The sequence below is a fragment of the Anopheles funestus genome, chromosome 3RL, assembly GCF_943734845.2.
Source record: "Anopheles funestus chromosome 3RL, idAnoFuneDA-416_04, whole genome shotgun sequence".
Lineage (NCBI taxonomy): Eukaryota > Metazoa > Arthropoda > Insecta > Diptera > Culicidae > Anopheles > Anopheles funestus.
The window spans coordinates 44969694-44994687 of record NC_064599.1 but is presented as its reverse complement, the minus strand read 5'-3'; the positions used below and the strand labels follow the sequence as shown (position 1 = coordinate 44994687).

General features: G+C 40.5%; 3 protein-coding genes across 6 annotated transcripts in view; 2 read left to right on the top strand and 1 right to left on the bottom strand.

Annotated features, from left to right (window-relative positions):
* The window catches only part of LOC125768286 (putative uncharacterized protein DDB_G0282133), a 260527-nt gene that overhangs the window by 155121 nt on the left and 80412 nt on the right, over positions 1–24994 (top strand). The window lies entirely within an intron of this gene.
* LOC125768265 (uncharacterized) overlaps positions 1–24994 on the bottom strand; it is a 187491-nt gene that overhangs the window by 96617 nt on the left and 65880 nt on the right. The gene's annotated exons all lie outside the window — the stretch shown is intronic.
* The window catches only part of LOC125769450 (ankyrin repeat and LEM domain-containing protein 1-like), a 361429-nt gene that overhangs the window by 318444 nt on the left and 17991 nt on the right, over positions 1–24994 (top strand).

Below are 24994 nucleotides of genomic sequence, written 5' to 3'. Positions count from 1 at the left end.
CTCCGTCCTCCAACAGAATCGGCAGTGGGTAAGCCGTCCCGTCGATCTGCAGGAAGTGCTTTCCTTGGTGCTCCTGCACCACTTTCTGCGCCTGCGCAAGCGTCTCCGTTTCCACGAATACAACCGCAGTAGACGTGCACATCTGTATCCGTGTCACGATCTCCCCGGCCTTCAGTGTATCGACTATAAAGTCGATCACTTCTGATCGAGAAGGGCGTTTTGGGATCCCTTCGTACACGATCTTGAAGGTTTTGTCCCTAATGGGCCTAACTGCTGTTGCCTCCATGGCTCGTCTTGTTTTTTTTTTATTTGTGTTTGTGATGACTTGTACTCTTGCTGATAGAAAACACGTCTGATCTACTCGACAGTCAAGAGCAAACTGCCAAGTTTTTCAAACTTAAGTTGAAACACGCAACGCAACGGGCAACTATCAAAGGAAACCGAAGAACTAGTTGTAGACGTCCTTAATCATAAATATTTATGAGTTGCATATTTAATAATTGATTTATATTTATAAATTGACTTAACAATAAATAAAAATAATTAAATATATATTTCTAATACTATACACCTTTACACCAGCCGGATTTTGAATCGAATTTTAAATGATTATCCGTATTGAAAAGAACACATTTCCATTAGACATGACATAGTTGCATGCAACATTCTTAATATTTTTAAACAATAAAAACATGCTTAATTAACTGTGTAAAAATCTGCAAAAATCTTTAAAAGATACGAAATGTTATTCTTTACAACTTTGTAGAACATTGTTTTAATCTATCTCTTCAACTTTTTTAGCTATTCGCTAAAAACCAAAGCCAGTACGTTAAGGGCGGCCGCGAGGAAATAGCTAAAGCAAGGCATAGAATTGTAGCGAAAAATACCTCGGTTTTGTAATTGAAATATAATACTATTTTATTTAAATATCTCACGGGAAAATCTTGCAACTATTAGCCCAAAGTGTGGCCAACATATTGTAATCGGTGGTTTGTAAATAAATAATAATTTTAATACAAATAAATGAAGAAAACTGAACGCGCTTTTGCACGCTACGCTACGACCATCGCGACCAAAACACCGTCCGCTGCGAGCGGTCTTGCAGCTTTCCACATTGACCCATAAGGATTCATCATTCACCCGTACGATGCGGACGCGTTGCTTTCCACATGGACTCATTCACCGGCATTAAACATTCACCCGCAAGGATCGTGCAAGCGCCCGTACACTGCGAGGGCTAGCGTTGCTTTCCACATGGACGCCGTGAGGATTCCACATGGAGGCCGAAAGGATTCCACATGGACTCGAAATGCGCCCGTACGCTACGAGCAGTCCCGATGCGTTCCACATGGATTCCACATCGACGCTGGTCACGCCCCTAGGATCGTGCAGGCGCTCGTACGCTGTGTACACACATGGTGTCTTTGAATGTGTTAGTGTGTATCGACGCGCGATCCCAACACGCATTCTCGCTTTAGCAGGATGATCGTTAGTTAGGTAGAGGGAGAAAGGGCTAATTGGGATCGACAGCGTACCGTGTATATGCGTATGTGCACATTTTTTATCTCACTTCGCCTGTAGGCCAGAACATAGCGGCAATAGTATTTATTAGCAGGCGTGGTTGAATTGCACATTGGGATATCTTTTTCCGCACTATTTTCTTGATACTGATGTGCCGTAACGAAAGAGAACATTGGATTAGAAATTGGTGTTTTGCGCCGTCTGGTCCGTGTTGATTTGGTACGTTGTGTACCGTATATAAATGAAGCTGAATAGGAATGGATTTCAAAGCTCGTGTGATGCAAAAAAATATTTCTAACAAGACTTTGGATATTTTTATGGTAAAAAAATCGCATGACAGATTATATACACACTGCCGTTTGTTTATTTGTTTGTTTCTTAGGGTAAAAATATACATATTGGAAATATTTTCTTTTTTGGTGTGATGGTTTTTCCACCAATCTTGATACCACGGTAAAGGTAGTGAGTTCAGTTTATTTTTAAACAGTTCATCAAACACAAATGCTGCATACCACTTCTACAGGTGCTTAACTCTTTTCCTTCCCCTTTGTAGCATTGGCATGAAACCTGATAGGTAACTAAGACAGGTAGATTATAAAAATGTTTGTTGTTGCTTGGAGGCGTGTAACGCCTGCGTGTTGATGCTATGTCTGTTATGCTTAGATTCGGGTAACGGCCGCGCGCTTATGGCATGCCTGGTATGGTTGGAATGAAATGAATAAAGATAGCTTTAAGAAAAATCGTTCGTTACCTTTGCACGCTGAACTGTGCCGAGTGTTATTCTAGTGCTTGGAGGTATGATTCGAACATCTTCACTGTCGTAGCTACGTACCTTTTCTGTTGAAATTGAGAGTTTTTCAAAGGTTTGCTTAGACTTCCACCAACGCATTTATTAATGCCATCAATTTCGATCCATCAATCAATCAATAATTAGCCATGTTTGTGTATGAAACGCATTTTTGATCATCTTTTGTTTAAAAAAATATCTTTTAGTATTTATATAAATTTTAAACACATGTGTATTTTTTATAATATTTATTTAACTCTAAATTACATGGGTTGTAATGTATGTAGTAATGGAAGTACAACGAGTCCTTGTCATTTATCTACACTAATTCCTACTAATTTACAACGTATGTCCGAGACAGCAACTTGTCTTAAAGAAGACTACAGGTCACTCATGCTGGCCTGGAAGATCATTAACTTTGTCGAAGAACAGGGATAGTCAAATAATTCGTACTGACGAACGAAGTTATAACCATGCACGCTTATTTCTCCAGTTTCTGATTGAGCTGCTGTACAGTACTGCATAATGGTGTTGTCTTTCAATAAGAACCATTCGTTTCTGGGTCCTTTCCTTAAGCTGAATTCCGGATTTATGGCTAACGAAATGTTTTGGCCTTTTGTAGTTAACGATGGGTAGTTACTGGTTTCGTCGTTTTCTCTGGCTACATTTGTGTGATGTAGTTCACACACTCTGTTGACTATTTGTTCCAGGAATTTGCTGCCACTTCTCATCATGCGCTTCAAGCGTTGTAGTTCGTTTTCGAAGCCGTATGTGGAGATGTCTTCTAATGGTCCGAATCTGGCGACTTCGTCGTGAACATGCTGAAGATTATGAACGTTGCTTGAAACACTGCTAGGTCCATAAATGGTTCCAAAATCCTTGACGAACAGCTCCAGCATTTCTTTTGCAAGTTCCCATTCGTTTTCATACACAGTCGATGACAGGAATGTCGTGGCACAAAACAGTAGCAAAAAATGTTTGTATGCTGCTTCCGGAAGTATTTCCTTTAGAACGACTACGCTGGCGTAATGTAAGAAGGTTCTAAACTCCGTTCCTTTCCAGAATTTGATGTATTGTAGGCTTCGCAGGTTTCGATGAATTTCTGAAGGGAGCTTGATTTGTAATAAAAATTCCGAAATGATATCACATTGTCTTGAAGTCCATTTGGTGTGATGTGGTCCTTTAGTAAATTTGCCTTTAATCCATCCGTTTAACAGTTTCCTCATCACCCCAAGATCAATCAGATGAAGTCTGTCGGCAATAATGACGTCTGCGATGATGTCGAAGTACAAAATATCGGTTAGAGGTGTTGGTTTTTTGCAGTGTTGAGGGTATTCTTGTGCTCGGAATTTGGCATCTGTCCGCTTTTCTATTCCCACTCCTGTAAAATACATCCTTTTGGTGGCTCTGTCGTGTACAGCAATGTCTGTACATTTTAAGCATCCAAGAAAACCGTTAAACGAAACGACACCTGGGGAAAAAAAATTAAAGTTCTTATCTTGATTTGAAAAATAATAATGATATTAACAAAATAATGAATAATTTTTTACACTTACTTTTAATTAAAGCTCGAGCTGGAGAATCTGCTATGATAGCCCGTAGTTTTACTTGATGTGTAACGCCTTGTAAAACGATACCGTTGCTCTGATGGTCGTTGATCTCTGTGACAAACTGTCTTAGATATTGTTCTGCGTTTTGAGGTTTAGATGACCCGCAAAATATAGCAACGACGAATATTGGAGCTTCAGGCACTTCACACAGCCTCATTAAAATAGGCAACAACTGAGTGGGTCCGCTTCTATGAAGTGGCAAACCATCCATGGAAATATCGATCCACAGAGACTCTAAGGATGGTTTCACATCGCTGAAGTAACGTTGAAGACACTGCTTAATGCCATGATACCACATTTGACCACCTTCGATTGTGATGAAGGATGCACCCGTCCGATGCGGTGTTCTCAACAGCGTGCGGTAGCCCTTTAGCAAACGAGACTGCACAACTTTTTTAGTTTTTAAAAGTTTCAGCAGACTATTCATCGCAGTATGCGTCATATTTGACTTTAGGGCCCAATTTCGTAAATCATCCTCGAATAATGTTGATCCTATCTCTTCCTCGTTTGTTGATTCCTCACCATCTGATGTACTCAGCTCTTCATCCGATGTTATGTAATCTTCATCAACTGAGCCATCCGGGTTAACAATTTCCCCAGGAGCAAGCCACGGTGTACGCAAATCAGCTTCGGGAAAGTTTTGAGAAATGTCTGAAACGATAAATGCATAATATCTTCTTCTTGGCTTAACGACCTTACAGGTCACGCCGGCCATTTCTGGCTTACTAGACTTATTTTACCACGTAGCCGGATAGTCAGTCCTTGCTACGGGGGAACGGTCCGGATGGGATTTGAACCCGGTCCGGCCGTGTGGACTGGCGCCGTTTATCACATGCACCACCGGACCGCCCGCATAATATGCATAATATGTAACCATTAAAAAAGATATCAACGAAAATTGTTCCTGCAATAAATATACTTACCATCAACAGCCAAAATAGAGGCACTTGGAGCTGGATGGTCTGCTTCCCATTCCTTAACGAACTGTTTGTTGATTTTATTACGACGTTTAAAACAGAGCACCGTTTTCACGTTTCCTTTAGGTAGCCATTCTTTGAATTATTTTGATGATTGAATGTTAAGAACCAGTAACGAGCGTGGCTGACTTAAGAATGATTTGTTTGTGAACAATCCTTCACTTAAATACGATTATTTTGTCTTGCGTGTGATACCTGTTGAATTTACCCTCGAAAGCAAGTGCAACAAGTGTTACTTTGAGTACCTGCGAGAAAACCCCAATGAGTGAACGAATGTATAAAATGTGTTTAGCTTTATTTAAGGGTAGTTCTTATTATTATACAAGGTAAGTATTTGTCCTTTTTTTGGTATATTAAGACGAATTTTAGTACGTGTAACCATCATTCGTTACAAGTCCATCAAGTTGAAAACAAGTCAGTAAAGATGTATTCTTCAGCCAAAAAGTTGCGTCTGGACGATAATCAGGAAACTGATTTCGTCGATACTGGTGTTCAGGTTATATCGAACATTCAGTTGCCGTCCCTCGCCTTTGGAAATATAGTTCCGGCTTCAACATCACCACTCCAGCAGCCTTCGACATCAGGACTTCAACATCCAGAGGACTGTGCAGTTTTGGGCGAACCATCGGAACCGTCTTCCTACAACACCGACGTATTTGCGGAGCTGCTGCATCAGACGAAACAAAACCGAGAGGACATCACGAAGCTTAGGTCATTGGTCATATCGCTATTTAAGCAAAACTTTGCCTTGATGGAAAAGTTAGCTATGAAAACCGATGATGCACACGCGGTCATATCAACAGTGCACGATATCATCAGAAAGGTTCCGACATCGCAGGCTCCAGACGGCTTTGACTTTGAAATAGTAAAAACGGCGGAACAACTAGACGCTTTGGAGGCCAGGTTGGAAACGGATGCACCAGCCGGATTTTGAATCGAATTTTAAATGATTATCCGTATTGAAAAGAACACATTTCCATTAGACATGACATAGTTGCATGCAACATTCTTAATATTTTTAAACAATAAAAACATGCTTAATTAACTGTGTAAAAATCTGCAAAAATCTTTAAAAGATACGAAATGTTATTCTTTACAACTTTGTAGAACATTGTTTTAATCTATCTCTTCAACTTTTTTAGCTATTCGCTAAAAACCAAAGCCAGTACGTTAAGGGCGGCCGCGAGGAAATAGCTAAAGCAAGGCATAGAATTGTAGCGAAAAATACCTCGGTTTTGTAATTGAAATATAATACTATTTTATTTAAATATCTCACGGGAAAATCTTGCAACTATTAGCCCAAAGTGTGGCCAACATATTGTAATCGGTGGTTTGTAAATAAATAATAATTTTAATACAAATAAATGAAGAAAACTGAACGCGCTTTTGCACGCTACGCTACGACCATCGCGACCAAAACACCGTCCGCTGCGAGCGGTCTTGCAGCTTTCCACATTGACCCATAAGGATTCATCATTCACCCGTACGATGCGGACGCGTTGCTTTCCACATGGACTCATTCACCGGCATTAAACATTCACCCGCAAGGATCGTGCAAGCGCCCGTACACTGCGAGGGCTAGCGTTGCTTTCCACATGGACGCCGTGAGGATTCCACATGGAGGCCGAAAGGATTCCACATGGACTCGAAATGCGCCCGTACGCTACGAGCAGTCCCGATGCGTTCCACATGGATTCCACATCGACGCTGGTCACGCCCCTAGGATCGTGCAGGCGCTCGTACGCTGTGTACACACATGGTGTCTTTGAATGTGTTAGTGTGTATCGACGCGCGATCCCAACACGCATTCTCGCTTTAGCAGGATGATCGTTAGTGAGGTAGAGGGAGAAAGGGTTAATTGGGATCGACAGCGTACCGTGTATATGCGTATGTGCACGTTTTTTATCTCACTTCGCCTGTAGGCCAGAACATAGCGGCAATAGTATTTATTAGCAGGCGTGGTTGAATTGCACATTGGGATATCTTTTTCCGCACTATTTTCTTGATACTGATGTGCTGTAACGAAAGAGAACATTGGTTTAGAAATTGGTGTAGAAGAAAGCCATACTCACATTTGCGCCGTCTGGTCCGTGTTGATTTGGTACGTTGTGTACCGTATATAAATGAAGCTGAATAGGAATGGATTTCAAAGCTCGTGTGATGCAAAAAAATATTTCTAACAAGACTTTGGATATTTTTATGGTAAAAAATCGCATGACAGATTATATACACACTGCCGTTTGTTTATTTGTTTGTTTCTAAGGGTAAAAATATACATATTGGAAATATTTTCTTTTTTGGTGTGATGGTTTTTCCACCAATCTTGATACCACGGTAAAGGTAGTGAGTTCAGTTTATTTTTAAACAGTTCATCAAACACAAATGCTGCATACCACTTCTACAGGTGCTTAACTCTTTTCCTTCCCCTTTGTAGCATTGGCATGAAACCTGATAGGTAACTAAGACAGGTAGATTATAAAAATGTTTGTTGTTGCTTGGAGGAGTGTAACGCCTGCGTGTTGATGCTATGTCTGTTATGCTTAGATTCGGGTAACGGCCGCCCGCTTATGGCATGCCTGGTATGGTTGGAATGAAATGAATAAAGATAGCTTTAAGAAAAATCGTTCGTTACCTTTGCACGCTGAACTGTGCCGAGTGTTATTCTAGTGCTTGGAGGTATGATTCGAACATCTTCACTGTCGTAGCTACGTACCTTTTCTGTTGAAATTGAGAGTTTTTCAAAGGTTTGCTTAGACTTCCACCAACGCATTTATTAATGCCATCAATTTCGATCCATCAATCAATCAATAATTAGCCATGTTTGTGTATGAAACGCATTTTTGATCATCTTTTGCCTAAAAAAATATCTTTTAGTATTTATATAAATTTTAAACACATGTGTATTTTTTATAATATTTATTTAACTCTAAATTACATGGGTTGTAATGTATGTAGTAATGGAAGTACAACGAGTCCTTGTCATTTATCTACACTAATTCCTACTAATTTACAACGTATGTCCGAGACAGCAACTTGTCTTAAAGAAGACTACAGGTCACTCATGCTGGCCTGGAAGATCATTAACTTTGTCGAAGAACAGGGATAGTCAAATAATTCGTACTGACGAACGAAGTTATAACCATGCACGCTTATTTCTCCAGTTTCTGATTGAGCTGCTGTACAGTACTGCATAATGGTGTTGTCTTTCAATAAGAACCATTCGTTTCTGGGTCCTTTCCTTAAGCTGAATTCCGGATTTATGGCTAACGAAATGTTTTGGCCTTTTGTAGTTAACGATGGGTAGTTACTGGTTTCGTCGTTTTCTCTGGCTACATTTGTGTGATGTAGTTCACACACTCTGTTGACTATTTGTTCCAGGAATTTGCTGCCACTTCTCATCATGCGCTTCAAGCGTTGTAGTTCGTTTTCGAAGCCGTATGTGGAGATGTCTTCTAATGGTCCGAATCTGGCGACTTCGTCGTGAACATGCTGAAGATTATGAACGTTGCTTGAAACACTGCTAGGTCCATAAATGGTTCCAAAATCCTTGACGAACAGCTCCAGCATTTCTTTTGCAAGTTCCCATTCGTTTTCATACACAGTCGATGACAGGAATGTCGTGGCACAAAACAGTAGCAAAAAATGTTTGTATGCTGCTTCCGGAAGTATTTCCTTTAGAACGACTACGCTGGCGTAATGTAAGAAGGTTCTAAACTCCGTTCCTTTCCAGAATTTGATGTATTGTAGGCTTCGCAGGTTTCGATGAATTTCTGAAGGGAGCTTGATTTGTAATAAAAATTCCGAAATGATATCACATTGTCTTGAAGTCCATTTGGTGTGATGTGGTCCTTTAGTAAATTTGCCTTTAATCCATCCGTTTAACAGTTTCCTCATCACCCCAAGATCAATCAGATGAAGTCTGTCGGCAATAATGACGTCTGCGATGATGTCGAAGTACAAAATATCGGTTAGAGGTGTTGGTTTTTTGCAGTGTTGAGGGTATTCTTGTGCTCGGAATTTGGCATCTGTCCGCTTTTCTATTCCCACTCCTGTAAAATACATCCTTTTGGTGGCTCTGTCGTGTACAGCAATGTCTGTGCATTTTAAGCATCCAAGAGAACCGTTAAACGAAACGACACCTGGGGAAAAAAATTAAAGTTCTTATCTTGATTTGAAAAATAATAATGATATTAACAAAATAATGAATAATTTTTTACACTTACTTTTAATTAAAGCTCGAGCTGGAGAATCTGCTATGATAGCCCGTAGTTTTACTTGATGTGTAACGCCTTGTAAAACGATACCGTTGCTCTGAAGGTCGTTGATCTCTGTGACAAACTGTCTTAGATATTGTTCGGCGTTTTGAGGTTTAGATGACCCGCAAAATATAGCAACGACGAATATTGGAGCTTCAGGCACTTCACACAGCCTCATTAAAATAGGCAACAACTGAGTGGGTCCGCTTCTATGAAGTGGCATCCATGGAAATATCGATCCACAGAGACTCTAAGGATGGTTTCACATCGCTGAAGTAACGTTGAAGACACTGCTTAATGCCATGATACCACATTTGACCACCTTCGATTGTGATGAAGGATGCACCCGTCCGATGCGGTGTTCTCAACAGCGTGCGGTAGCCCTTTAGCAAACGAGACTGCACAACTTTTTTAGTTTTTAAAAGTTTCAGCAGACTATTCATCGCAGTATGCGTCATATTTGACTTTAGGGCCCAATTTCGTAAATCATCCTCGAATAATGTTGATCCTATCTCTTCCTCGTTTGTTGATTCCTCACCATCTGATGTACTCAGCTCTTCATCCGATGTTATGTAACCTTCATCAACTGAGCCATCCGGGCTAACAATTTCCCCAGGAGCAAGCCACGGTGTACGCAAATCAGCTTCGGGAAAGTTTTGAGAAATGTCTGAAACGATAAATGCATAATATCTTCTTCTTGGCTTAACGACCTTACAGGTCACGCCGGCCATTTCTGGCTTACTAGACTTATTTTACCACGTAGCCGGATAGTCAGTCCTTGCTACGGGGGAACGGTCCGGATGGGATTTGAACCCGGTCCGGCCGTGTGGACTGGCGCCGTTTATCACATGCACCACCGGACCGCCCGCATAATATGCATAATATGTAACCATTAAAAAAGATATCAACGAAAATTGTTCCTGCAATAAATATACTTACCATCAACAGCCAAAATAGAGGCACTTGGAGCTGGATGGTCTGCTTCCCATTCCTTAACGAACTGTTTGTTGATTTTATTACGACGTTTAAAACAGATCACCGTTTTCACGTTTCCTTTAGGTAGCCATTCTTTGAATTATTTTGATGATTGAATGTTAAGAACCAGTAACGAGCGTGGCTGACTTAAGAATGATTTGTTTGTGAACAATCCTTCACTTAAATACGATTATTTTGTCTTGCGTGTGATACCTGTTGAATTTACCCTCGAAAGCAAGTGCAACAAGTGTTACTTTGAGTACCTGCGAGAAAACCCCAATGAGTGAACGAATGTATAAAATGTGTTTAGCTTTATTTAAGGGTAGTTCTTATTATTATACAAGGTAAATATTTGTCCTTTTTTGGTATATTAAGACGAATTTTAGTACGTGTAACCATCATTCGTTACAAGTCCATCAAGTTGAAAACAAGTCAGTAAAGATGTATTCTTCAGCCAAAAAGAAACTGATTTCGTCGATACTGGTGTTCAGGTTATATCGAACATTCAGTTGCCGTCCCTCGCCTTTGGAAATATAGTTCCGGCTTCAACATCACCACTCCAGCAGCCTTCGACATCAGGACTTCAACATCCAGAGGACTGTGCAGTTTTGGGCGAACCATCGGAACCGTCTTCCTACAACACCGACGTATTTGCGGAGCTGTTGCATCAGACGAAACAAAACCGAGAGGACATCACGAAGCTTAGGTCATTGGTCATATCGCTATTTAAGCAAAACTTTGCCTTGATGGAAAAGTTAGCTGTGAAAACCGATGATGCACACGCGGTCATATCAACAGTGCACGATATCATCAGAAAGGTTCCGACATCGCAGGCTCCAGACGGCTTTGACTTTGAAATAGTAAAAACGGCGGAACAACTAGACGCTTTGGAGGCCAGGTTGGAAACGGATGCACCAGCCGGATTTTGAATCGAATTTTAAATGATTATCCGTATTGAAAAGAACACATTTCCATTAGACATGACATAGTTGCATGCAACATTCTTAATATTTTTAAACAATAAAAACATGCTTAATTAACTGTGTAAAAATCTGCAAAAATCTTTAAAAGATACGAAATGTTATTCTTTACAACTTTGTAGAACATTGTTTTAATCTATCTCTTCAACTTTTTTAGCTATTCGCTAAAAACCAAAGCCAGTACGTTAAGGGCGGCCGCGAGGAAATAGCTAAAGCAAGGCATAGAATTGTAGCGAAAAATACCTCGGTTTTGTAATTGAAATATAATACTATTTTATTTAAATATCTCACGGGAAAATCTTGCAACTATTAGCCCAAAGTGTGGCCAACATATTGTAATCGGTGGTTTGTAAATAAATAATAATTTTAATACAAATAAATGAAGAAAACTGAACGCGCTTTTGCACGCTACGCTACGACCATCGCGACCAAAACACCGTCCGCTGCGAGCGGTCTTGCAGCTTTCCACATTGACCCATAAGGATTCATCATTCACCCGTACGATGCGGACGCGTTGCTTTCCACATGGACTCATTCACCGGCATTAAACATTCACCCGCAAGGATCGTGCAAGCGCCCGTACACTGCGAGGGCTAGCGTTGCTTTCCACATGGACGCCGTGAGGATTCCACATGGAGGCCGAAAGGATTCCACATGGACTCGAAATGCGCCCGTACGCTACGAGCAGTCCCGATGCGTTCCACATGGATTCCACATCGACGCTGGTCACGCCCCTAGGATCGTGCAGGCGCTCGTACGCTGTGTACACACATGGTGTCTTTGAATGTGTTAGTGTGTATCGACGCCCGATCCCAACACGCATTCTCGCTTTAGCAGGATGATCGTTAGTTAGGTAGAGGGAGAAAGGGCTAATTGGGATCGACAGCGTACCGTGTATATGCGTATGTGCACGTTTTTTATCTCACTTCGCCTGTAGGCCAGAACATAGCGGCAATAGTATTTATTAGCAGGCGTGGTTGAATTGCACATTGGGATATCTTTTTCCGCACTATTTTCTTGATACTGATGTGCTGTAACGAAAGAGAACATTGGATTAGAAATTGGTGTAGAAGAAAGCCATACTCACATTTGCGCCGTCTGGTCCGTGTTGATTTGGTACGTTGTGTACCGTATATAAATGAAGCTGAATAGGAATGGATTTCAAAGCTCGTGTGATGCAAAAAAATATTTCTAACAAGACTTTGGATATTTTTATGGTAAAAAATCGCATGACAGATTATATACACACTGCCGTTTGTTTATTTGTTTGTTTCTAAGGGTAAAAATATACATATTGGAAATATTTTCTTTTTTGGTGTGATGGTTTTTCCACCAATCTTGATACCACGGTAAAGGTAGTGAGTTCAGTTTATTTTTAAACAGTTCATCAAACACAAATGCTGCATACCACTTCTACAGGTGCTTAACTCTTTTCCTTCCCCTTTGTAGCATTGGCATGAAACCTGATAGGTAACTAAGACAGGTAGATTATAAAAATGTTTGTTGTTGCTTGGAGGAGTGTAACGCCTGCGTGTTGATGCTATGTCTGTTATGCTTAGATTCGGGTAACGGCCGCCCGCTTATGGCATGCCTGGTATGGTTGGAATGAAATGAATAAAGATAGCTTTAAGAAAAATCGTTCGTTACCTTTGCACGCTGAACTGTGCCGAGTGTTATTCTAGTGCTTGGAGGTATGATTCGAACATCTTCACTGTCGTAGCTACGTACCTTTTCTGTTGAAATTGAGAGTTTTTCAAAGGTTTGCTTAGACTTCCACCAACGCATTTATTAATGCCATCAATTTCGATTTAATAATTAGCCATGTTTGTGTATGAAACGCATTTTTGATCATCTTTTGCCTAAAAAATATCTTTTAGTATTTATATAAATTTTAAACACATGTGTATTTTTTATAATATTTATTTAACTCTAAATTACATGGGTTGTAATGTATGTAGTAATGGAAGTACAACGAGTCCTTGTCATTTATCTACACTAATTCCTACTAATTTACAACGTATGTCCGAGACAGCAACTTGTCTTAAAGAAGACTACAGGTCACTCATGCTGGCCTGGAAGATCATTAACTTTGTCGAAGAACAGGGATAGTCAAATAATTCGTACTGACGAACGAAGTTATAACCATGCACGCTTATTTCTCCAGTTTCTGATTGAGCTGCTGTACAGTACTGCATAATGGTGTTGTCTTTCAATAAGAACCATTCGTTTCTGGGTCCTTTCCTTAAGCTGAATTCCGGATTTATGGCTAACGAAATGTTTTGGCCTTTTGTAGTTAACGATGGGTAGTTACTGGTTTCGTCGTTTTCTCTGGCTACATTTGTGTGATGTAGTTCACACACTCTGTTGACTATTTGTTCCAGGAATTTGCTGCCACTTCTCATCATGCGCTTCAAGCGTTGTAGTTCGTTTTCGAAGCCGTATGTGGAGATGTCTTCTAATGGTCCGAATCTGGCGACTTCGTCGTGAACATGCTGAAGATTATGAACGTTGCTTGAAACACTGCTAGGTCCATAAATGGTTCCAAAATCCTTGACGAACAGCTCCAGCATTTCTTTTGCAAGTTCCCATTCGTTTTCATACACAGTCGATGACAGGAATGTCGTGGCACAAAACAGTAGCAAAAAATGTTTGTATGCTGCTTCCGGAAGTATTTCCTTTAGAACGACTACGCTGGCGTAATGTAAGAAGGTTCTAAACTCCGTTCCTTTCCAGAATTTGATGTATTGTAGGCTTCGCAGGTTTCGATGAATTTCTGAAGGGAGCTTGATTTGTAATAAAAATTCCGAAATGATATCACATTGTCTTGAAGTCCATTTGGTGTGATGTGGTCCTTTAGTAAATTTGCCTTTAATCCATCCGTTTAACAGTTTCATCATCACCCCAAGATCAATCAGATGAAGTCTGTCGGCAATAATGACGTCTGCGATGATGTCGAAGTACAAAATATCGGTTAGAGGTGTTGGTTTTTTGCAGTGTTGAGGGTATTCTTGTGCTCGGAATTTGGCATCTGTCCGCTTTTCTATTCCCACTCCTGTAAAATACATCCTTTTGATGGCTCTGTCGTGTACAGCAATGTCTGTGCATTTTAAGCATCCAAGAGAACCGTTAAACGAAACGACACCTGGGGAAAAAAAATTAAAGTTCTTATCTTGATTTGAAAAATAATAATGATATTAACAAAATAATGAATAATTTTTTACACTTACTTTTAATTAAAGCTCGAGCTGGAGAATCTGCTATGATAGCCCGTAGTTTTACTTGATGTGTAACGCCTTGTAAAACGATACCGTTGCTCTGAAGGTCGTTGATCTCTGTGACAAACTGTCTTAGATATTGTTCGGCGTTTTGAGGTTTAGATGACCCGCAAAATATAGCAACGACGAATATTGGAGCTTCAGGCACTTCACACAGCCTCATTAAAATAGGCAACAACTGAGTGGGTCCGCTTCTATGAAGTGGCAACCATGGAAATATCGATCCACAGAGACTCTAAGGATGGTTTCACATCGCTGAAGTAACGTTGAAGACACTGCTTAATGCCATGATACCACATTTGACCACCTTCGATTGTGATGAAGGATGCACCCGTCCGATGCGGTGTTCTAAACAGCGTGCGGTAGCCCTTTAGCAAACGAGACTGCACAACTTTTTTAGTTTTTAAAAGTTTCAGCAGACTATTCATCGCAGTATGCGTCATATTTGACTTTAGGGCCCAATTTCGTAAATCATCCTCGAATAATGTTGATCCTATCTCTTCCTCGTTTGTTGATTCCTCACCATCTGATGTACTCAGCTCTTCATCCGATGTTATGTAACCTTCATCAACTGAGCCATCCGGGCTAACAATTTCCCCAGGAGCAAGCCACGGTGTACGCAAATCAGCTTCGGGAAAGTTTTGAGAAATGTCTGAAACGATAAATGCATAATATCTTCTTCTTGGCTTAACGACCTTACAGGTCACGCCGGATATTTTACCACGTAGCCGGATAGTCAGTCCTTGCTACGGGGGAACGGTCCGGATGGGATTTGAACCCGGTCCGGCCGTGTGGACTGGCGCCGTTTATCACATGCACCACCGGACCGCCCGCATAATATGCATAATATATAACCATTAAAAAAGATATCAACGAAAATTGTTCCTGCAATAAATATACTTACCATCAACAGCCAAAATAGAGGCACTTGGAGCTGGATGGTCTGCTTCCCATTCCTTAACGAACTGTTTGGTGATTTTATTACGACGTTTGAAACAGGGCACCGTTTTCACGTATACGTTTGGTAGCCATTCTTTGAATTATTTTGATGATTGAATGTTAAGAACCAGTAACGAGCGTGGCTGACTTAAGAATGATTTGTTTGTGAACAATCCTTCACTTAAATACGATTATTTTGTCTTGCGTGTGATACCTGTTAAATTTACCCTCGAAAGCAAGTGCAACAAGTGTTACTTTGAGTACCTGCGAGAAAACCCCAATGAGTGAACGAATGTATAAAATGTGTTTAGCTTTATTTAAGGGTAGTTCTTATTATTATACAAGGTAAGTATTTGTCCTTTTTTTGGTATATTAAGACGAATTTTAGTACGTGTAACCATCATTCGTTACAAGTCCATCAAGTTGAAAACAAGTCAGTAAAGATGTATTCTTCAGCCAAAAAGTTGCGTCTGGACGATAATCAGGAAACTGATTTCGTCGATACTGGTGTTCAGGTTATATCGAACATTCAGTTGCCGTCCCTCGCCTTTGGAAATATAGTTCCGGCTTCAACATCACCACTCCAGCAGCCTTCGACATCAGGACTTCAACATCCAGAGGACTGTGCAGTTTTGGGCGAACCATCGGAACCGTCTTCCTACAACACCGACGTATTTGCGGAGCTGCTGCATCAGACGAAACAAAACCGAGAGGACATCACGAAGCTTAGGTCATTGGTCATATCGCTATTTAAGCAAAACTTTGCCTTGATGGAAAAGTTAGCTATGAAAACCGATGATGCACACGCGGTCATATCAACAGTGCACGATATCATCAGAAAGGTTCCGACATCGCAGGCTCCAGACGGCTTTGACTTTGAAATAGTAAAAACGGCGGAACAACTAGACGCTTTGGAGGCCAGGTTGAAAACGGATGCGGATTTCTTCGAAGCACTGGGAGCATGGTTAAATAATCAAATTCGTCGCGACGATCCGAGGAACCGTATGCATGACGCTCTGGACCTGCTGTTCGACGAACAGTTTTTATGCGGTTGTAGCTGGACAGGTGTCGATAAAAATGGTCCGAAAATTAAGGTTTCTAATAAAGGAAATATATTAAAGATGTTTAGAATGGTTGGTACGTGCGGCTATGGTGTACCGACCATTGAAGCGGTCAACAAGTTTTTCAAACTTAAGTTGAAACACGCAACGCAACGGGCAACTATCAAAGGAAACCGAAGAACTAGTTGTAGACGTCCTTAATCATAAATATTTATGAGTTGCATATTTAATAATTGATTTATATTTATAAATTGACTTAACAATAAATAAAAATAATTAAATATATATTTATAATACTATACACCAGCCGGATTTTGAATCGAATTTTAAATGATTATCCGTATTGAAAAGAACACATTTCCATTAGACATGACATAGTTGCATGCAACATTCTTAATATTTTCAAACAATAAAAACATGCTTAATTAACTGTGTAAAAATCTGCAAAAATCTTTAAAAGATACGAAATGTTATTCTTTACAACTTTGTAGAACATTGTTTTAATCTATCTCTTCAACTTTTTTAGCTATTCGCTAAAAACCAAAGCCAGTACGTTAAGGGCGGCCGCGAGGAAATAGCTAAAGCAAGGCATAGAATTGTAGCGAAAAATACCTCGGTTTTGTAATTGAAATATAAAACTATTTTATTTAAATATCTCACGGGAAAATCTTGCAACTATTAGCCCAAAGTGTGGCCAACATATTGTAATCGGTGGTTTGTAAATAAATAATAATTTTAATACAAATAAATGAAGAAAACTGAACGCGCTTTTGCACGCTACGCTACGACCATCGCGACCAAAACACCGTCCGCTGCGAGCGGTCTTGCAGCTTTCCACATTGACCCATAAGGATTCATCATTCACCCGTACGATGCGGACGCGTTGCTTTCCACATGGACTCATTCACCGGCATTAAACATTCACCCGCAAGGATCGTGCAAGCGCCCGTACACTGCGAGGGCTAGCGTTGCTTTCCACATGGACGCCGTGAGGATTCCACATGGAGGCCGAAAGGATTCCACATGGATGCGAAATGCGCCCGTACGCTACGAGCAGTCCCGATGCGTTCCACATGGATTCCACATCGACGCTGGTCACGCCCCTAGGATCGTGCAGGCGCTCGTACGCTGTGTACACACATGGTGTCTTTGAATGTGTTAGTGTGTATCGACGCGCGATCCCAACACGCATTCTCGCTTTAGCAGGATGATCGTTAGTTAGGTAGAGGGAGAAAGGGCTAATTGGGATCGACAGCGTACCGTGTATATGCGTATGTGCACGTTTTTTATCTCACTTCGCCTGTAGGCCAGAACATAGCGGCAATAGTATTTATTAGCAGGCGTGGTTGAATTGCACATTGGGATATCTTTTTCCGCACTATTTTCTTGATACTGATGTGCTGTAACGAAAGAGAACATTGGATTAGAAATTGGTGTAGAAGAAAGCCATACTCACATTTGCGCCGTCTGGTCCGTGTTGATTTGGTACGTTGTGTACCGTATATAAATGAAGCTGAATAGGAATGGATTTCAAAGCTCGTGTGATGCAAAAAAATATTTCTAACAAGACTTTGGATATTTTTATGGTAAAAAATCGCATGACAGATTATATACACACTGCCGTTTGTTTATTTGTTTGTTTCTAAGGGTAAAAATATACATATTGGAAATATTTTCTTTTTTGGTGTGATGGTTTTTCCACCAATCTTGATACCACGGTAAAGGTAGTGAGTTCAGTTTATTTTTAAACAGTTCATCAAACACAAATGCTGCATACCACTTCTACAGGTGCTTAACTCTTTTCCTTCCCCTTTGTAGCATTGGCATGAAACCTGATAGGTAACTAAGACAGGTAGATTATAAAAATGTTTGTTGTTGCTTGGAGGCGTGTAACGCCTGCGTGTTGATGCTATGTCTGTTATGCTTAGATTCGGGTAACGGCCGCGCGCGTATGGCATGCCTGGTATGGTTGGAATGAAATGAATAAAGATAGCTTTAAGAAAAATCGTTCGTTACCTTTGCACGCTGAACTGTGCCGAGTGTTATTCTAGTGCTTGGAGGTATGATTCGAACATCTTCACTGTCGTAGCTACGTACCTTTTCTGTTGAAATTGAGAGTTTTTCAAAGGTTTGCTTAGACTTCCACCAACGCATTTATTAATGCCATCAATTTCGATCCATCAATCAATCAATAATTAGCCATGTTTGTGTATGAAACGCATTTTTGATCATCTTTTGCCTAAAAAAATATCTTTTAGTATTTATATAAATTTTAAACACATGTGTATTTTTTATAATATTTATTTAACTCTAAATTACATGGGTTGTAATGTATGTAGTAATGGAAGTACAACGAGTCCTTGTCATTTATCTACACTAATTCCTACTAATTTACAACGTATGTCCGAGACAGCAACTTGTCTTAAAGAAGACTACAGGTCACTCATGCTGGCGTGGAAGATCATTAACTTTGTCGAAGAACAGGGATAGTCAAATAATTCGTACTGACGAACGAAGTTATAACCATGCACGCTTATTTCTCCAGCTTCTGATTGAGCTGCTGTACAGTACTGCATAATGGTGTTGTCTTTCAATAAGAACCATTCGTTTCTGGGTCCTTTCCTTAAGCTGAATTCCGGATTTATGGCTAACGAAATGTTTTGGCCTTTTGTAGTTAACGATGGGTAGTTACTGGTTTCGTCGTTTTCTCTGGCTACATTTGTGTGATGTAGTTCACACACTCTGTTGACTATTTGTTCCAGGAATTTGCTGCCACCTCTCATCATGCGCTTCAAGCGTTGTAGTTCGTTTTCGAAGCCGTATGTGGAGATGTCTTCTAATGGTCCGAATCTGGCGACTTCGTCGTGAACATGCTGAAGATTATGAACGTTGCTTGAAACACTGCTAGGTCCATAAATGGTTCCAAAATCCTTGACGAGCAGCTCCAGCATTTCTTTTGCAAGTTCCCATTCGTTTTCATACACAGTCGATGACAGGAATGTCGTGGCACAAAACAGTAGCAAAAAATGTTTGTATGCTGCTTCCGGAAGTATTTCCTTTAGAACGACTACGCTGGCGTAATGTAAGAAGGTTCTAAACTCCGTTCCTTTCCAGAATTTGATGTATTGTAGGCTTCGCAGGTTTCGATGAATTTCTGAAGGGAGCTTGATTTGTAATAAAAATTCCGAAATGATATCACATTGTCTTGAAGTCCATTTGGTGTGATGTGGTCCTTTAGTAAATTTGCCTTTAATCCATCCGTTTAACAGTTTCCTCATCACCCCAAGATCAATCAGATGAAGTCTGTCGGCAATAATGACGTCTGCGATGATGTCGAAGTACCAAATATCGGTTAGAGGTGTTGGTTTTTTGCAGTGTTGAGGGTATTCTTGTGCTCGGAATTTGGCATCTGTCCGCTTTTCTATTCCCACTCCTGTAAAATACATCCTTTTGGTGGCTCTGTCGTGTACAGCAATGTCTGTGCATTTTAAGCATCCAAGAGAACCGTTAAACGAAACGACACCTGGGGAAAAAAAATTAAAGTTCTTATCTTGATTTGAAAAATAATAATGATATTAACAAAATAATGAATAATTTTTTACACTTACTTTTAATTAAAGCTCGAGCTGGAGAATCTGCTATGATAGCCCGTAGTTTTACTTGATGTGTAACGCCTTGTAAAACGATACCGTTGCTCTGAAGGTCGTTGATCTCTGTGACAAACTGTCTTAGATATTGTTCTGCGTTTTGAGGTTTAGATGACCCGCAAAATATAGCAACGACGAATATTGGAGCTTCAGGCACTTCACACAGCCTCATTAAAATAGGCAACAACTGAGTGGGTCCGCTTCTATGAAGTGGCAAACCATCCATGGAAATATCGATCCACAGAGACTCTAAGGATGGTTTCACATCGCTGAAGTAACGTTGAAGACACTGCTTAATGCCATGATACCACATTTGACCACCTTCGATTGTGATGAAGGATGCACCCGTCCGATGCGGTGTTCTCAACAGCGTGCGGTAGCCCTTTAGCAAACGAGACTGCACAACTTTTTTAGTTTTTAAAAGTTTCAGCAGACTATTCATCGCAGTATGCGTCATATTTGACTTTAGGGCCCAATTTCGTAAATCATCCTCGAATAATGTTGATCCTATCTCTTCCTCGTTTGTTGATTCCTCACCATCTGATGTACTCAGCTCTTCATCCGATGTTATGTAACCTTCATCAACTGAGCCATCCGGGCTAACAATTTCCCCAGGAGCAAGCCACGGTGTACGCAAATCAGCTTCGGGAAAGTTTTGAGAAATGTCTGAAACGATAAATGCATAATATCTTCTTCTTGGCTTAACGACCTTACAGGTCACGCCGGATATTTTACCACGTAGCCGGATAGTCAGTCCTTGCTACGGGGGAACGGTCCGGATGGGATTTGAACCCGGTCCGGCCGTGTGGACTGGCGCCGTTTATCACATGCACCACCGGACCGCCCGCATAATATGCATAATATATAACCATTAAAAAAGATATCAACGAAAATTGTTCCTGCAATAAATATACTTACCATCAACAGCCAAAATAGAGGCACTTGGAGCTGGATGGTCTGCTTCCCATTCCTTAACGAACTGTTTGTTGATTTTATTACGACGTTTAAAACAGAGCACCGTTTTCACGTTTCCTTTAGGTAGCCATTCTTTGAATTATTTTGATGATTGAATGTTAAGAACCAGTAACGAGCGTGGCTGACTTAAGAATGATTTGTTTGTGAACAATCCTTCACTTAAATACGATTATTTTGTCTTGCGTGTGATACCTGTTAAATTTACCCTCGAAAGCAAGTGCAACAAGTGTTACTTTGAGTACCTGCGAGAAAACCCCAATGAGTGAACGAATGTATAAAATGTGTTTAGCTTTATTTAAGGGTAGTTCTTATTATTATACAAGGTAAGTATTTGTCCTTTTTTTGGTATATTAAGACGAATTTTAGTACGTGTAACCATCATTCGTTACAAGTCCATCAAGTTGAAAACAAGTCAGTAAAGATGTATTCTTCAGCCAAAAAGTTGCGTCTGGACGATAATCAGGAAACTGATTTCGTCGATACTGGTGTTCAGGTTATATCGAACATTCAGTTGCCGTCCCTCGCCTTTGGAAATATAGTTCCGGCTTCAACATCACCACTCCAGCAGCCTTCGACATCAGGACTTCAACATCCAGAGGACTGTGCAGTTTTGGGCGAACCATCGGAACCGTCTTCCTACAACACCGACGTATTTGCGGAGCTGCTGCATCAGACGAAACAAAACCGAGAGGACATCACGAAGCTTAGGTCATTGGTCATATCGCTATTTAAGCAAAACTTTGCCTTGATGGAAAAGTTAGCTGTGAAAACCGATGATGCACACGCGGTCATATCAACAGTGCACGATATCATCAGAAAGGTTCCGACATCGCAGGCTCCAGACGGCTTTGACTTTGAAATAGTAAAAACGGCGGAACAACTAGACGCTTTGGAGGCCAGGTTGGAAACGGATGCACCAGCCGGATTTTGAATCGAATTTTAAATGATTATCCGTATTGAAAAGAACACATTTCCATTAGACATGACATAGTTGCATGCAACATTCTTAATATTTTTAAACAATAAAAACATGCTTAATTAACTGTGTAAAAATCTGCAAAAATCTTTAAAAGATACGAAATGTTATTCTTTACAACTTTGTAGAACATTGTTTTAATCTATCTTTTCAACTTTTTTAGCTATTAGCTAAAAACCAAAGCCAGTACGTTAAGGGCGGCCGCGAGGAAATAGCTAAAGCAAGGCATAGAATTGTAGCGAAAAATACCTCGGTTTTGTAATTGAAATATAATACTATTTTATTTAAATATCTCACGGGAAAATCTTGCAACTATTAGCCCAAAGTGTGGCCAACATATTGTAATCGGTGGTTTGTAAATAAATAATAATTTTAATACAAATAAATGAAGAAAACTGAACGCGCTTTTGCACGCTACGCTACGACCATCGCGACCAAAACACCGTCCGCTGCGAGCGGTCTTGCCACATTGACCACATTGACCCATAAGGATTCATCATTCACCCGTACGATGCGGACGCGTTGCTTTCCACATGGACTCATTCACCGGCATTAAACATTCACCCGCAAGGATCGTGCAAGCGCCCGTACACTGCGAGGGCTAGCGTTGCTTTCCACATGGACGCCGTGAGGATTCCACATGGAGGCCGAAAGGATTCCACATGGATGCGAAATGCGCCCGTACGCTACGAGCAGTCCCGATGCGTTCCACATGGATTCCACATCGACGCTGGTCACGCCCCTAGGATCGTGCAGGCGCTCGTACGCTGTGTACACACATGGTGTCTTTGAATGTGTTAGTGTGTATCGACGCCCGATCCCAACACGCATTCTCGCTTTAGCAGGATGATCGTTAGTGAGGTAGAGGGAGAAAGGGCTAATTGGGATCGACAGCGTACCGTGTATATGCGTATGTGCACGTTTTTTATCTCACTTCGCCTGTAGGCCAGAACATAGCGGCAATAGTATTTATTAGCAGGCGTGGTTGAATTGCACATTGGGATATCTTTTTCCGCACTATTTTCTTGATACTGATGTGCTGTAACGAAAGAGAACATTGGATTAGAAATTGGTGTAGAAGAAAGCCATACTCACATTTGCGCCGTCTGGTCCGTGTTGATTTGGTACGTTGTGTACCGTATATAAATGAAGCTGAATAGGAATGGATTTCAAAGCTCGTGTGATGCAAAAAAATATTTCTAACAAGACTTTGGATATTTTTATGGTAAAAAATCGCATGACAGATTATATACACACTGCCGTTTGTTTATTTGTTTGTTTCTAAGGGTAAAAATATACATATTGGAAATATTTTCTTTTTTGGTGTGATGGTTTTTCCACCAATCTTGATACCACGGCAAAGGTAGTGAGTTCAGTTTATTTTTAAACAGTTCATCAAACACAAATGCTGCATACCACTTCTACAGGTGCTTAACTCTTTTCCTTCCCCTTTGTAGCATTGGCATGAAACCTGATAGGTAACTAAGACAGGTAGATTATAAAAATGTTTGTTGTTGCTTGGAGGCGTGTAACGCCTGCGTGTTGATGCTATGTCTGTTATGCTTAGATTCGGGTAACGGCCGCGCGCTTATGGCATGCCTGGTATGGTTGGAATGAAATGAATAAAGATAGCTTTAAGAAAAATCGTTCGTTACCTTTGCACGCTGAACTGTGCCGAGTGTTATTCTAGTGCTTGGAGGTATGATTCGAACATCTTCACTGTCGTAGCTACGTACCTTTTCTGTTGAAATTGAGAGTTTTTCAAAGGTTTGCTTAGACTTCCACCAACGCATTTATTAATGCCATCAATTTCGATCCATCAATCAATCAATAATTAGCCATGTTTGTGTATGAAACGCATTTTTGATCATCTTTTGCCTAAAAAAATATCTTTTAGTATTTATATAAATTTTAAACACATGTGTATTTTTTATAATATTTATTTAACTCTAAATTACATGGGTTGTAATGTATGTAGTAATGGAAGTACAACGAGTCCTTGTCATTTATCTACACTAATTCCTACTAATTTACAACGTATGTCCGAGACAGCAACTTGTCTTAAAGAAGACTACAGGTCACTCATGCTGGCGTGGAAGATCATTAACTTTGTCGAAGAACAGGGATAGTCAAATAATTCGTACTGACGAACGAAGTTATAACCATGCACGCTTATTTTTCCAGCTTCTGATTGAGCTGCTGTACAGTACTGCATAATGGTGTTGTCTTTCAATAAGAACCATTCGTTTCTGGGTCCTTTCCTTAAGCTGAATTCCGGATTTATGGCTAACGAAATGTTTTGGCCTTTTGTAGTTAACGATGGGTAGTTACTGGTTTCGTCGTTTTCTCTGGCTACATTTGTGTGATGTAGTTCACACACTCTGTTGACTATTTGTTCCAGGAATTTGCTGCCACCTCTCATCATGCGCTTCAAGCGTTGTAGTTCGTTTTCGAAGCCGTATGTGGAGATGTCTTCTAATGGTCCGAATCTGGCGACTTCGTCGTGAACATGCTGAAGATTATGAACGTTGCTTGAAACACTGCTAGGTCCATAAATGGTTCCAAAATCCTTGACGAACAGCTCCAGCATTTCTTTTGCAAGTTCCCATTCGTTTTCATACACAGTCGATGACAGGAATGTCGTGGCACAAAACAGTAGCAAAAAATGTTTGTATGCTGCTTCCGGAAGTATTTCCTTTAGAACGACTACGCTGGCGTAATGTAAGAAGGTTCTAAACTCCGTTCCTTTCCAGAATTTGATGTATTGTAGGCTTCGCAGGTTTCGATGAATTTCTGAAGGGAGCTTGATTTGTAATAAAAATTCCGAAATGATATCACATTGTCTTGAAGTCCATTTGGTGTGATGTGGTCCTTTAGTAAATTTGCCTTTAATCCATCCGTTTAACAGTTTCCTCATCACCCCAAGATCAATCAGATGAAGTCTGTCGGCAATAATGACGTCTGCGATGATGTCGAAGTACCAAATATCGGTTAGAGGTGTTGGTTTTTTGCAGT